The sequence below is a fragment of the Marmota marmota genome, unplaced genomic scaffold (assembly GCF_001458135.2).
Source record: "Marmota marmota marmota unplaced genomic scaffold, marMar, whole genome shotgun sequence".
Lineage (NCBI taxonomy): Eukaryota > Metazoa > Chordata > Mammalia > Rodentia > Sciuridae > Marmota > Marmota marmota.
This window is the reverse complement of record NW_025999999.1, coordinates 14014573-14029025: the sequence shown is the minus strand read 5'-3', so window position 1 is coordinate 14029025 and position 14453 is coordinate 14014573. Positions and strand designations below refer to the sequence as shown.

General features: G+C 40.4%; 1 protein-coding gene and 1 pseudogene across 6 annotated transcripts in view; both read right to left on the bottom strand.

Annotated features, from left to right (window-relative positions):
* Add3 (adducin 3) overlaps window positions 1–1950 on the bottom strand; it is a 119550-nt gene extending 117600 nt beyond the window's left edge. For 2 of the 6 annotated variants that reach the window (XM_048807303.1, XM_048807302.1), the window contains exon 1: window positions 1684–1945. The gene's annotated coding sequence lies outside the window, so the exon portion shown is untranslated. Of the gene's footprint in view, window positions 1–943; window positions 961–1683 lie in introns of those variants that run through there. The other 4 variants (XM_015494778.2, XM_015494777.2, XM_015494779.2 and 1 more) reach the window with 4 other exon arrangements.
* A 2927-nt stretch (window positions 1951–4877) lies between these two features.
* On the bottom strand, window positions 4878–10155 carry LOC107149963 (annotated as a pseudogene).
* Between the last annotated feature and the right edge of the window lie 4298 nt (window positions 10156–14453).

Genomic DNA, 14453 nt, shown 5'->3' with positions numbered 1-14453 from the left:
CTGTAGGTCCCGCCCTGGCGGCCCGGGCTCTCTTAGGCCCCGCCCCTCGCGCCCCTCACAAGGTTTGGTCCCGCCTTTCGCGGCCCCCTGTGGGGCCGCCCGCTCCGCGTCCGTGCAGCTGCGGTGGTGGGGGCCTAGAAGCTCTGCAGCCCGGAGGGCCTATTGCGGGGCGGCTGCCTGGCGCCTCTACAACGTCTTTCTCTGGCTGTGCAGCTGCGTTCCGCGGCCGGAGGGGGAAACGACCCCGACGGAAACCAGACCGCGAGCTGGAGGAGGGGAGCCTCGGAAATGTCTCCCGCCCTAACCTGAACCAACTCCCCAGCGACTTTCGAGGTTGAGCAGCAGCTTTTGGATTGTGCCTTTGCGCCGCCCACACTGACTGCTGGGTCTCCATGGGGAGGCCACTGCTAAAGTTCGACCTCCGCACGCCCCCCATAGGAGGGTCCTGGATTTTCTTAGCATATTTGCCTTTGGAGGCGACCCCCCCCACACTCGCACGCACACACACACCCAGCCACTCAGGGGCTAAGAGAGGGGGTCTCTCAGTTCTTAGTTTGGACCTGTCGAGAGTCTTCACGGTTTTGGCCCCTCGCCTGGTAACCTTAAGAGACCTGACCTCTGAGAGGTAAAAAAGTCAAGGCGCCGCCAGCAGCTTTCAAAATGAATTCGAGACAGGGCAAACTTTGCAACAATTGCAGGGCTGGGGATCCAGCCACAGGTGACACGGCCGCCCACCCCCGCCACGGAGACACGTTTGTCACCCCCAACCTATTCTCGAAATAGACCTCCCCACAGCGCACACTTTTCTCTGCCACCCACAACTTGCATATCCCTCCTGCACACGTCCTCACCCGCAAGCACACCCCTCAGAGCGCCATTCTAGTGATTCATGGTCCCTTGGGTCAACCCCACCCTAACACACACAACAAACTTCAATCCCCACCCTTATCTCTCGTCGTTTCCAAGGCACTGGCGACAGTCCATTTCATTTCCTTCCTCATCTGCAGACTCTTCCCCCTCAAATACCTCTCACCATCCCCCTCATCTTCATCCCCTCCTTCTTCCCTAAAAATGTGTTAATTAAAATGTAGTTTCCTCTTCCCACATATGAAGTGTGGAAAAATGAATCTTGGCACAAGCGGTGATTCATTTATGCTCATTTTCTCTCTCCACTGGACTAAGGCACTAAGGTTATAGAAATTTTATTCTACCACCATCTCCTATATTTTTTTTTTCTAATCTGACCATGCCTTCATATTTTTAAATACTCCTAAACAACCGCGGGGAAGACTTCCGAGTTTGGGGGAGAAAACAATATTTAGAAAATGCTCAGCCTGTCATTTTATTTGGCATTTAAAAATATCTGCAGTATTTGCGAGAGATACTGGGAGTGGCTGGATGTTTTCTTGCATTTAAAAAGAAAAAAAATGAAAAGCTTTTCATGCATCATGGTTAGCCTTTTTATGAATAGCAAAAATTTTAAAAAAGTATACTAAGGGCACACATATCAGATAATAGTCTCCACAATACCGGGCTTTCGCCAGTCACAAATCTAGACCCCCATCACCATCAAAGGAAGACAAATTCACATAATGATTTTAAGCGTGTCTAATGAACAATCTTGCACAATCAGTCCCTTTCCCACAGGGATTTTTGAGCAAAATGGATAAAAGATCTGCTTACCTGAAGATCCTAAGCTTCCTTGAGTGCAGGGTTGTAGACGTGTGTGTCTGTCTTCGGTTCTCTAGGTGTGGATTCTGCAGTGCTGCACAGACACTCACTGCAGCCTCGGACCAGCGACAGCAGCGGCGCGGCGGCGGCGGCGGCAGCAGCAGCGGCAGCAATAGCAGAAGCAGCAGCAACTGCTGCTTGCTTCTCCCAAGGCTGAGTAGTAAAGTGTGTGACTTAGTAGAGACTCCACAATTACCATTAGGCGCCTGCTTTATAAGAGAGGAGGCGGAATCTTTCTAAAAGGAATGGGTTTTGTTTTTCCTCTCCACTATTGCTTCATAAGAGGCAGAAAGGGTGGAATCAGGGAGTTTTTTAGACTGAGTAAAGCAATACAGCTGTGGGAGGTCAAGGTTAAAATTAACTGGGTGACGGAGGGACAGAGGCACCGATTTTAGGGTGAGTCAATGAAACGCTAGAAGCACTAGTTTTAAAGAGCCCTTCTAACTTCCAACATTGGGCTTAATAGCAAAACTAAAACCATGTGCCTTGAAATTGATTTGCAACTTTTGTTAATATTTAATTTCTAAGTACAGTGCTAAAATAACTATAGAAAGGGAGGCTATTTGGTACTTAATACAAGAATGGAAAGAATGAGAAAATACAACTCATTTATGTAAGGGGAGCAATGAATTCAAGTCCTACTAACACCCATAAGCATACCTGGAGTTTCAGTGAATGCCAGAAATAGAAAACATATTATTGAAAAATTTCAATTTTACTCATGTGTTATAAAATCACATTATTTATTTTAAAAACATCTAAAATAATTTTAGAAAATGATTGCAGAGTACTATTATTTCAGTGTCAATTCAAAGGCCAGCAAAATTAAGAAACTCATGTGACTTAGCTTACTTTAATGCAGGCAGATCTATTAGGAACTATTAAAATGCGTTGTTCCACATATGAATTTAAATTGTAACTACAAATTTTATTTTTAATCATATTCCTTGATTTACACACTGAATATCTGTGACTTTTTTTCCCCATAGGTGAATGTGGAGGTGTGGTCTAAAAATATGACTAGACAAAAATATGAAAAATATTCTGCCATTGATTTTTTTTTTTTTTTTGGCACAGCCTTTGGTGATTACCTGAATGGTCTTAAGCAAGTAACAAATCTTACTTGGTTCTTACATTCCTATTTTGTAAAATGTGGAAATTGGATTCAAATTTCCCAGGGCCCTTTAACATTCCAAAATACTGTGGTTTTATGACATTCATATGTTTATATTTTTGTTATTTAATGCAAATATGCCCCACTCTAAATTACCAAAAAATGTAGATTAAAATTAAACCTGTATTTAAATGTACAACCAGGGTTTGTTATTCACTACTATTCTGAAGTTATTTTGTAAATCAAATAATCACTTTGTAAAGTAAATAAACTTAATTTTATCTGAATTATGATTGTATACCCCACTATGACAAATTTTCCTAAAGTAGAACTCCACTGTATTGTTAAGGGTACTGGTTGACTGGAACACTATGAGGTTCATTAAATATACTGAAACAGTTTTCAAAAATACTTTATTAGTTGTTGATGGACCTTTATTTATTTATATGTGGTGCTGAGAATCAAACCCAGTGCCTCACACATGCTAGGCAAGCACTCTACCACTTTTTTAACTGGAGCATCAATGGATGGCAGAGTTGAAACCGATTTTAGAGCTCATCTACTACAAATGTGTAATTGTACAAGTGGAAAACATGGCAGCCCAGAGAAGCGAAATGGGACAGTGTTAGGGATAGAGCTGGGGTTAACTCCCACTCTTCACACACACGGCAAATAGACAATACTTATGAATATATACACCGTTTCACATTCCCATCTAGGGGACTGAGAGGACATGTCACAACAACAAAAAAAGTAATTATACTCAATGATACTCAATGACATTGTGTGCATATAGTATAAACTAAAGAAATATTTCAAAAAAGAACTGATAATGTAAGTATTAACACAAAATTTGCCTTCAGATTTGGAAGCATTTATTCTAGTAATTGAGGAAAAGCTGCCCAGGGAAATATTAAAAACAAGACTTCCAGGGAACCCACACCACCCACTAGAAAACTCTCGTTTAGCTTGCACCCAAATGACAGGACCTTGGATTACTCTGTAGTCTGTTTCCTTGCACCCACTGGTATTGTTTCCTTTGATACACACCCTTAAGCATGCCTGCCAAAGTTCCTTTTGGAGCCAGGGAAGGGAAAGTATTGTAGAAATTTATTTCTGGCTTTTAGGGACGCTTTTGGGATATTGAAAGTTTGGGGCCTTATACCAATATTTTCCCTTAAATCTTTTCTTTTCTTTCTTTTTTTTTTGTTTTACATTTTCATAACATTTTAACATTTAATAGAAACTATATACAATAAATTTTTACTATATTTTACATGAGATAGCCACTGCAGAAATTTACATGGTTAGAAGCAAGATGGATGGTTAAAGGGGGCCCAGTCCTTAACTGTCTCAGGATAAAGTTGGAGTTCACTGGAGAAAGGGTTCAAACTGCTCAATTAAGTTGAGGTGAGGAAAAGCTAAAATGTAGGCCTTTAGATAAAGACAACCAGGCACTGGAGCAACCAGTATCTCAACGGTACCATTTATAAACATAGCCCTCACCTAATTACCTCTGTGGATTCCTGTCCATTACTTAAGAAATCCCATTACAAATATATCACTTTCCCCTTTGACATGGTCTCAAACACTCAATTTCAAAGATAGGTAATCCCTATCTTCTTTGCCTAGGGTAGAAAGAAACTCATAACTTTTGGACACTATTGGCCCATCCCCCTAAGTATAGTTTTACTTGACTATGGTTTTCTATAACCCAGAACAAAACAACTGGGTTTCCCCTGTTTAGTGAGAGATGATCAATGATACTTGTTTGAAGAAAGGGAAAGTGAAATCCATTGAAGTCATATGGTTCCCAGAACAAATTCTCAACTGCTAGCGGTAGATTCTGTTTTTCCATTTGCTGTAGCCAATCCACTCTGAGGCAACAGTGCACAGCAGTTTTCAGAATTTACTGATCCCTGGGATGTGTACCCATCTCTAGCCATCTGTAAATGGCCCAGGTTACTGTGTGATGGAAAGCTAATTGGGATTGTTCTTTACTTGCCAAAATATCTCCTGGGCCTTCAGTGAATTATTTGACTAAATGATCTTCAACGGTTAATGAAGGATCAAAAAGCAAGGGTGGTGAAGGCAGCGAGGTGGTGCAGTCCTGTATCCCAGCGGCTTCTGGCGCTGAGGCAGGAGGATCGCAAGTTCAAAGTCAGCCTCAGCAATGGTGAGGCGCTAAGCAACTCAGTGAGACCCTGTCTCTAAATAAAATCTAAAACAGGGCTGGCAATGTGGCTCAGTGGTTGAGTGCCCCTGAGTTCAAAATCCCCAGTGCCCAAAAAAAAAAAAAAAAAAAAAGCAAGGGTGAAGGAAGGCACTGCATACCCTGCATACCATTAGCAACAACATCCAAGTCACTGAACTCCAGTGGTAAACTCTCGATGGGCTGAAGCTCATTAGCATTCAAGTACAAATCCATGGGCAGGGCTTCCAGATTGTCTAGCACAGACAGTACCTGCTCCAGCTTGTACATCTGAGGAGTCAACTGGAAATGCAGTGGACAGCACGGATCCTCAGAGAGGCTTATACCCACCAGTTTGTTGTAAGGTATCTCTTCAGATCCCTGGCAGCATTTGAAAAGAACCTGATTTGTGTCCTGACAAATATGGGTAAGGCAGTGTCTGGTCATTGAGAGAGACTGATTGGAACAATGAACATCATCCACAAAAGCCAAGCACCTCTGAATAGAACAACAAATATCCTGTTGAGTGGCATCATTTGTGGCCAGCATTCTGCATCTCTTCAGCTGCCTGTGTTGCAAGACTTTAACTCTAGCATTGGCAATACCATTGGAGATATTTTAATTGCTTTAAATTCTCTTGTTCTTTGGCCAAAAGTCCCTATGGACCAGTAAGGAAACTACTACCTAGAGCTTTATGTTCCACTTTGCAATTATGTAAGTATAGACGCTGCTGCTCCTTGAGCAGATACTGAAGTCGTTTAAACTGATCAGTGTACAAAGACTGCAAATGAACCAGTTTCTCACCCATAATCAGTGCCACTTCTTCGGCCATGTGGACACTAGCATGTCCAGTATCCGGCTCTCTTTGCTTCAACTACTTTCTGGAGTCTGAGAGCCCAGTGCTGTCTTAGCATATGGACTCAGCTGTCACAAGAGTGTTTCACCCATATGCCCTGCATTGGTCTACTTCATTTGAGCATGAAGTGCTAGGGCATTCCTATAGGCATGTTCACAGAAGAACATCCCTTCCAGAAAATGCCTATTCCACAAAGTCCTGATAGACAGTGAGTAGGTAGGTTTCTAGAGGGCAGGCAGAAGTCAGCCTCGCAGGGTATGTACTGTAACTCCCTGCCGCCCTCGAATCTCCCAAGCTCTATAGACTTTGCCTCCCCTTTAACTTCATCCTCCCTGACCCCCACCACGTGCGTTGAAGGTATCTCCTTTGCCTTAAATGGATCTTGTATTCCTGACAGGAATAGGGCTAACCCAAGCCCAGTCTCCCCAGGTGCAAGGAATCATTAGGGTTAAAATCTGTTGTGTTGGATGACGTAGCACACTTGGGTGTTTTGTGTACCTAGCAGAACAATTAAACAAGTTTCTTGAAATGCCTGTGCCTCAGTTTAGCCATCTTTTCAGTGGTGGTGGAGGGTTTTAAGACCTGCTCTCCCTACTTTATAGGGTTGGCATGAAGTTCAGGTGACATATATAAATGTAAAAATACTTTAAACTTTTTAAAGGAATTACCTCAGCTAAATACCTGACAGAAACTTATACAATTATCTAAGTAATCAGACTTGATAAATCCCTGTAACTTTAGTGAGATATCACCCTCAGGATCCTCCTTTTTTTTTTAAAGGAAAAAAGTGTTTATTACTATTTATTCATTTTCTAGTAGGTAACTTAAAATCATCATGACTAAAGAAATAAGCAAACATCTACTACAGGAGAATCGCGAGTTCAAAGCCAGCCTCAGCAACAGTGAGGCACTAAGCAACTCAGCGAGACTCTGTCTCTAAATAAAATACAAAATAAAGCTGGGGATGTGGCTCAGTGGTGGAGTACCACTGAGTTCAATCCCCTGTACCAAAAAAAAGGTCTCCTACAGGGAGAAAATTGAAGGAAATTTGTTGCCCAGTTTCCTTCATCTGTTTTTATTTATCTTGCTTCTTTGCAAGGAATGCTTTTCATTTCAACTACAAGGTGGTAATGAACAATTAATAAAATGGTAATTATCTGTATTGAATTCAAAGCAATCCCCCTAAAAATATTAAATGTATTTTCTTTGCATCTTCCCAGAGTGCTGAGCACAATCTCTTATATAAAGACACTTAATAGATACTTTAAAAAATGAATACATGATTTAATGAATGAATCACCCCCCAAAATACTCTGAAAGCGATTACAAAGTGTTTTTTGTTTTTAATTTGCATTGTCCAAAACAACTGACTCCATTCTCTACCTCCCTGTCCTAACACAGTCACCATGTAAAAGACACAATCTCCTTTCTGTAGAACTCTTTAGGCATGCCTGATTTGTATTCTTCAATTAAGCTGTAGTCACAAATCTCTACATGAACTCTGGGTAGATCTAGCTGTAGCATAGACACTTTCTGCCAAGAAAACACAGGCCTCAGTTTCAAACTTCTGGTGTTCTAGTTCTAGCTGTGACACCAGCTGGTTGTCCTCAAACGAATTTCTTGACATGCCTGTGCCTCAGTTTAGCCATCTTTTCAGTGGTGCTGGAGGGTTATAAGACCTGCTCTCCCTACTTTAAAGGGTTGGCTTGAAGTTCAGGTGACATATATAAATGTAAAAATGCTTTGAACTTTTCAAAGCACTACATAAGTATAAGATGTTATTATAGGCAGATATATTTAAAATCAATTACCTAGTTCAAGGGACTTCATCCTAAACAACCTGTTTTACTACTTATTGTTTGAGAAAACAAACAGGCCTCTCCCTTCCTCCTTCTCTCTCTCTCCTCTCTCTCTCTCTCTCTCTTTCTGTCTCTGTACACACACACACACACACACACACACACACCTGCTACTCCCAATTTGAAAACTTCTCAGTTTTGAGGGTTTTCCCCTGGCGTAAGAAATATGCATCAGCAGATGAATATCAAAGAGCCAAGAATTTATAAGAGTGCCTTCTTTTTTTATTCCACCCCCAGTCCTCAAATTTACCTTTTTAAAGTTTTGAGACAGAAAAGTGAAGCACAGCAGGCTTTTCATACTACGTAATGTCAGGTATTTAATCAGTGGGGTAGATGAGCCATTCATTTGAAACTTGGCCATACTACATACATTTCGATCATCCTTTTATGCCAAACCTGTCTGGAAAGTACTTGGGGAACAAGACAGGGAGGACCGACAGGGAGCTCATGCTAATGAGTTCTCCATTCCTCACGGAGACATAATCAGGGCAATACTCAAGGATTTATCAACATATTTTATTAGCGCCATGTGACCTATATGGTTTATTTTAAAGGAATTACCTCAGCTAAATACCTGACAGATCCTTATACAACTGTTTAAGTAATCAGGCTCGATACATCCCTGTAACTTTAGTGAAATATCGCCCTCAGGATCCTCCTTTTTTTTTTTTTTAAGAAATAAAGTGTTTATTATTAAAAGTGTTTATTCATTTTCTAGTTGGTAACTTAAAATCATCATGACTAAAGTAATAAGCAAAGATCTACTACAAATAAGATACTCCTACTTAAAGGCCCACTCAGAGGTAGCACATAAAAACTCACATGAACTCCATTTGAGTCATCAGTTTCTACATAGAGAAATTGTAAAATAAATGCAGTTCAATTATTGTACAAAACTTATATTAATTGCATATACATCTTTCCACTATATGGTCTTATGTCATAACACTTCAACAGCTGGATCTTTAATATATAGATTAAATTATCTTAAAACAGGTATTAATCATTATGACTGTCTTATAGAATGAGATCAGGAACTACCTGCAATAGAATCACTTGATGTGTTTCCTAAAATGCTGGTTCCTGGGCCCTGCCCCAAATTTACTGAATTAGCATCTTTTAAGTTGAAGCCCTGGGCTCAGGACCTTTTAAGCGCTACAGGTGAGTCTCATGTACACCACTTGGATCACTGCTGTCCTATAGAAACTACGCAATGTGTGTAGAATCTCAGAGACAGAACAAGTGCACGGTAGGCATATCCTTTTTCATTTTGTGAGACAGGTTTGGATAAAGATGAACTTGGCTGCACCATTTCTGTGTAAATTTGGTTAAGACACTTAACCTCTCTGAGCCCTGTTATCCTCACTTGTAAGATAATACCTGTTTGACAGTGTTGTGAGGATAAAATGGCAACATACAGGGCTTCTGTTCTAATGCCTGACACATGGTAAAACTGAAGCATATGTTCATTCCCTGTCTCCTTGTTAAGAATGAGTTTACAGGTGCATTCTTCTTGTCCACTGTTCTTAATATGCTTGATAGAATAACATGAACTACTAGTTTAAAGACAACTAGTATTTTGAGATTTTATTCGAGTACTGGGCTGGGGTTGTGGATCAGTGGTAGAGCTCCAACTGCTCAGCATGTGCCAGGCCCTGGGTTCAATCCCCAGCACCAAATAAATAATAAAAAAAATAAAACATGCCATTGCTGAATGTGTTATATGTGTTATTTAAGTTAATATCTATAATAATTCTTAAAGGCACTATTATTATTTTCACTTTACAGATGAAGGAACTGAGGCTAGAGCCTTAGTGTTCTTCTGTAACTTGCTCTGGAGCTCAAAGCAGAGAATTAGCAAAGCTGGGACTCAAACCGTAGAACCTAACTGTTCATTATGCTCTATGTTCCGCATATTCTCTAAGTGCTTAGATTCTAACATGTAAGCAAGTCTTTCAGGAGGAATAAGCAACTGCAAAAGTGGAATTTATAAACATGAAGAAAGACTGACAAGTTAATGCCATAATTTTATTATGTTATTTATTTCTTTGAAGAGGTTCTAGGGATTGAACCTAGAGCTTCACGCATACTAAGCATGTACTCTGCCTCAGGGCTACATGCTCAGTTCCTCTATAATTTCCCTTTTTGTTTTGTTTTGTACCATGGATTTAACCCAGGGGTGTTTTACCACTGAGCTACATCCCCAACCCTTTTTATTTTTTACTTTGAGACAGAGTCTTGCTAAGTTGCTTAGGGCCTCTCTAAGTTGCTGAGGTTGGACTCAAATTTTCGATCCTCCTACCTCACCCTCCTGAGTCTCTGGAATTACAGGCATGTGTCGCCAATGTCTGGCATCATAATTTCCTTCTTTAGAAGGCTTCATTAGTTGCCTATAATAGTGCATGACGCATAGTAGGTGTCAAAAAGCATTTGTTGAACGAATGAAAGGCAAAGCTTATGCCAGCATGCCGTCTGTAATCAAAAAGTATAGACCAAATTGATCTGATTTTCCAAATCAGCTTATATTATGACATGATGTGAATCTTTAACTATCAGGGCTACAAATAATCACCTTATTTGCAACAAATTGTTCTTAGTCCTTGTTATAAACAACACACTAGTCTTTGGGAGAATTATAATAAAAACAAAACAAAGCAAAACAAAAATCTTAAAATATATCTTCAGCCAATATCTAATTGGGAAAACAATACAAACGTATGAAACAACTGGATTGCAAAAATCACCTAATGTGGGATAGTAACTGCCTTGTTATCAGTATTGTTTTCTATTTTAATAATTAAGACACAATTATAGTTTTATTAGCAATATGAAGAAATAATAATTGCTCTAGCTATCATTTAGTGAATGATTATGTGCCAAGCACTGGGCTTGGAGTTCTATATATGTTGCACTTAATCATGATAGCAACTCTGTTAAGTCAATATCATTAATTCTATTTTTCATACATGGAAACTGAGGCTCAGAGGGGCTGAACAACTTGCATGCAACACACAGTTGGTAAGTATACCAGAATCAGAGAATATATAGAGTTGAAATGAATTAAAGGAAGAGAGAGATCAATTCATGCTGGAGAAAACAGGGATGATGTCTCTATTTCTGAAAAACAGAATTCTCATGGGGGGTAAGATGGAGAAGTGTCTTTTGATAATGGAGGTTGCAAAGACACGGGCATTTATGTTCCTTTTCTGAGACAGGTCCCACAGCACTCTGCTCTTGGTGAATGTATAACTCAGGACTTTTTGCTGAATAGGGACCGGGGAATTAGGTATGTTGTTAGCACAGAAAGTAAACTTGTTTGCCTGGAATGAAGAGTTTGTGTAGGGCAACTTTAGAATTTGTGTTATTCCCAAACCCATAACCCTGCACTTGATCTTAGCCAAAAGGCCAAGAAGCAGCTAAACTTATAATCCTGACACACTTGGCCTTTGCTTACTGATAGCCTAGGTCACCTCACCTTGGGTTACTTTCTGCTCAATTAATCAACTCCCTCAATTCATTCACTCAGACAACAGTATGGGTTGAATTCCTGTTAGGTGCTGGCCAGTTTTCTGGTGCTAGTGACAGAGCAGTGAACAAAACAGACAAAAACCTCTGTGCACATGAAGGTTTTATTATGCTAGGAAAACAGATGTTAATGCGTAAATAAATAAAGGAGATGAAGAAAATAAAACAGACCATTAACAACGACTGGGGGGGGGTAGGGTACTCCTTTTGTTAGCAGGAGCTGAGAGTCAAATGATCTGTTGTTGGCAGCTGGAGGCACAAGTAAGTTCAAAGTTCATGAGGCAGGAACAAGTGTGACATGTCTGAGGCACTGAGGGAAAGGCACACTGGTGGAGTACAGTAATCAGAGGCAGAGAGCCCTGAGATGAGGCCAGAGACTGGGTGGGGGCTGGACCCTGTAGGTCTGATACAGGGTGAGGAGTTTGGCTTTTTAGAAGGTTTTTAAGCCAAGGATGAATACAGTCTCATTTACATTTTTGAAATTTCACTCTGGCTATGTGGAGAATGTACTGTAGAGACATGATTAGACCCTGGGAAGCCATTCACATCATTCATAGAAGAGAGAATGGGGTCTTGTAAGGTTAGTTGTGGAGAAGAGGAAAAATGAATGGACTTGGTCTCTTTTTGAGGCAGTGACTTGCTGATGGAGTGTGCCAGGCAGGTGAGGGAAAGGAGGGAAAGAGAGCAACCAATCCAGAGTGATCTCCCAGTCTTTGGCCTGAACATCTGGGTATGGATGGCAGTACCATTATCCGAGATGGAGAAACCTTGAGAAGAAATAATATGGCAGGTAAAGGTAAACACTTCTGTTCAGTTTGCAATTACCCATTTTTCTTCCTTCTGAGAACTTGTTCCACTCTATAATTACCTTGTTAATTTCAATTTTTGTTTTATTTATTTATTTTTGGTGCTAGGGATCAAACCCCGGAGTCTCACACATCCCAGGCAAATGCTCTACCACTGAGCTACATCCCCAGCCCTAGCTTAATTTTCATGCTTATCTGGCATTCATTTTCCCCCAACAGAATCTTTGTTCATTGTTTTATCTCTTGAGTCTAGAACATCAACAGACATACAGTATATGCTCAATAGATATTGGGATTTGTTGAGTCTGGTTCAGTGTTTCTCAAACTTAAGTATACACTGAAGCCACCTGGGCAGCTTATTGAAAGTTTAGAATCAACCTCTACCCTAACCCCTCTCCAGGAAAACTCTGCTGTCTTAGATCTGGAGTTGGAACTGCATATTTAGGCAGCACTGTAGATGGGCCTTGGACTGTAAGCTAGTGCAGTGGGTTGAACATATCAGTGTTCATTCAACTATTTACCTTAAAACCACATTTCAGTGGCATTTCAAAGGACTAGAGCATAGTTTTAAGCATTCACTGATATTCTCAAATACAGTCAAATCACAAGGTGTTGTTTTTTTAAAATATTTTTTTAGTTGTAGATGGACACAATGCCTTTATTTTATTTATTTATTTGTTATGTGGTGCTGAGGATTGAACCCAGTGCCTCACACGTGCTAGACCAGCACTGTACCACTGAGCCACAACCCCAGTCCCACAAGGTGTTGATTTAAAAGCTTTTGAGAGAACCAGTGAGGAATTCTGGAGTCCCCTCTATCTCATTTGACTTACACACTGTCGCTGGAGACCAGGAAAGGGTCTCAGAAGCATTCATCAAGTAAAGAAAAATGGTGACCTAAATGCTAGGATTTCCAGGGCAGCAAGACACATTCCTCTTTTACGTGTCCCTATTTATACATATGTGAAATTCTGTTACTTGAGGGTTATAGTAAATGTGTATTCTGTTAGCACAGCATCTGTTTCCTTTTCCAGTAAGGGTACCCCAATATTCCTTTGCAAAACTTCTTTTTAAAAATATTTTTTGGTTGTCAATGGATCTTTATTTTGTTTATTTATATGCGGTGCTGAGAATCAAACCCAGTGCTTCATATATGTTAGGCAAGAGCTCTACCACTGAGCCACAACCCCAGTCCTGCAGAACTTTTTTTTTACCCCATTGCTGCAGTCTTGGCACCCTGTCCTTCCCTGAGGTAGGGGTTGGCTCCAAGCTGGACCACCAGATGTTCCTTCCTTAGCTTGTGAACCTTGAGTAAAACAACACAAAAACTTAAAAAGATCTGCTCAGGGAAGGTCCCTGAAGAAACCGTGATTAGATACTACTTCAAAGATCTCATAGAACTCACTTGGCTCTTGTTCTTTCCCAGACCTAATTCTTCAGCTTTTCCTTCAATAGGAGCCACGAGCCTTTTCTTCCAATAAATCCTCGTCTTGTTTAAGTTAGTTGGAGCCACCTCAATTACTTGCAATATGATCTATGACACCCATAAAAACCTTGCAATCTACAATTAGATATAAAGCTTTCAGAATAAATTCTTCCAGGGAACAGTAACACAGTGACCTAAATTTTCACTAACATGCAAATGTCTGATAGCAGAGCCTGAATAGCACAGAGGAGAGTGAAAAGCTCCCATAGCTTGACATCCATCAGTCCTGCCCTTGAGGTGGGAAAGACATGATAGGTGGGAAATGACACCTAAATTCTACTTTACAAATTTCCCCCGTGTTTACACGTGAGATAAATACCTTGCTAGAAACTCTCAACAATTTTATTTCACAGTTCCTACCCAGCCAACTCAGTTGCTGAATTTCTACCTTCAGACTAAACTTTCAGGGTAAGCCTTTCCAAAGCAGTGCATAATTACTAGGACACATAAACCTAAGACATTAATTTATGAACATGAGAACTCATAACATTAAATTTAGTTCTCATTTCCTTCTGTGGTCCCTAGGGACAAAAAAGAACATCCTGTCCTTTTAATCATTTGGGTTAAATCTTAGTCATTTGTTGACCTTCCTCCTTTCCCTACTTTTAGAAAGACCTACAACTCTTTAAGACTCTAAGAAATTAATAACTTGTGTCTTATGAACACTATGCCCTGCATAAGACAAGTTTCTCACAATCTCATTCACAGTGATTGTCAAAATAAAATAACAACAGATAGGATGCTGAACAAAGCCAACAGCATTTTGAGTGTGAACCACGCCCAGGGAGAGATAACAACCATGTTATAGTTTAACAGAAGTAATAAAAATGAAATCTAATCACTTGCAGATTACATGTAGTGTAAAGAGAGATCAAATGTGAAAAC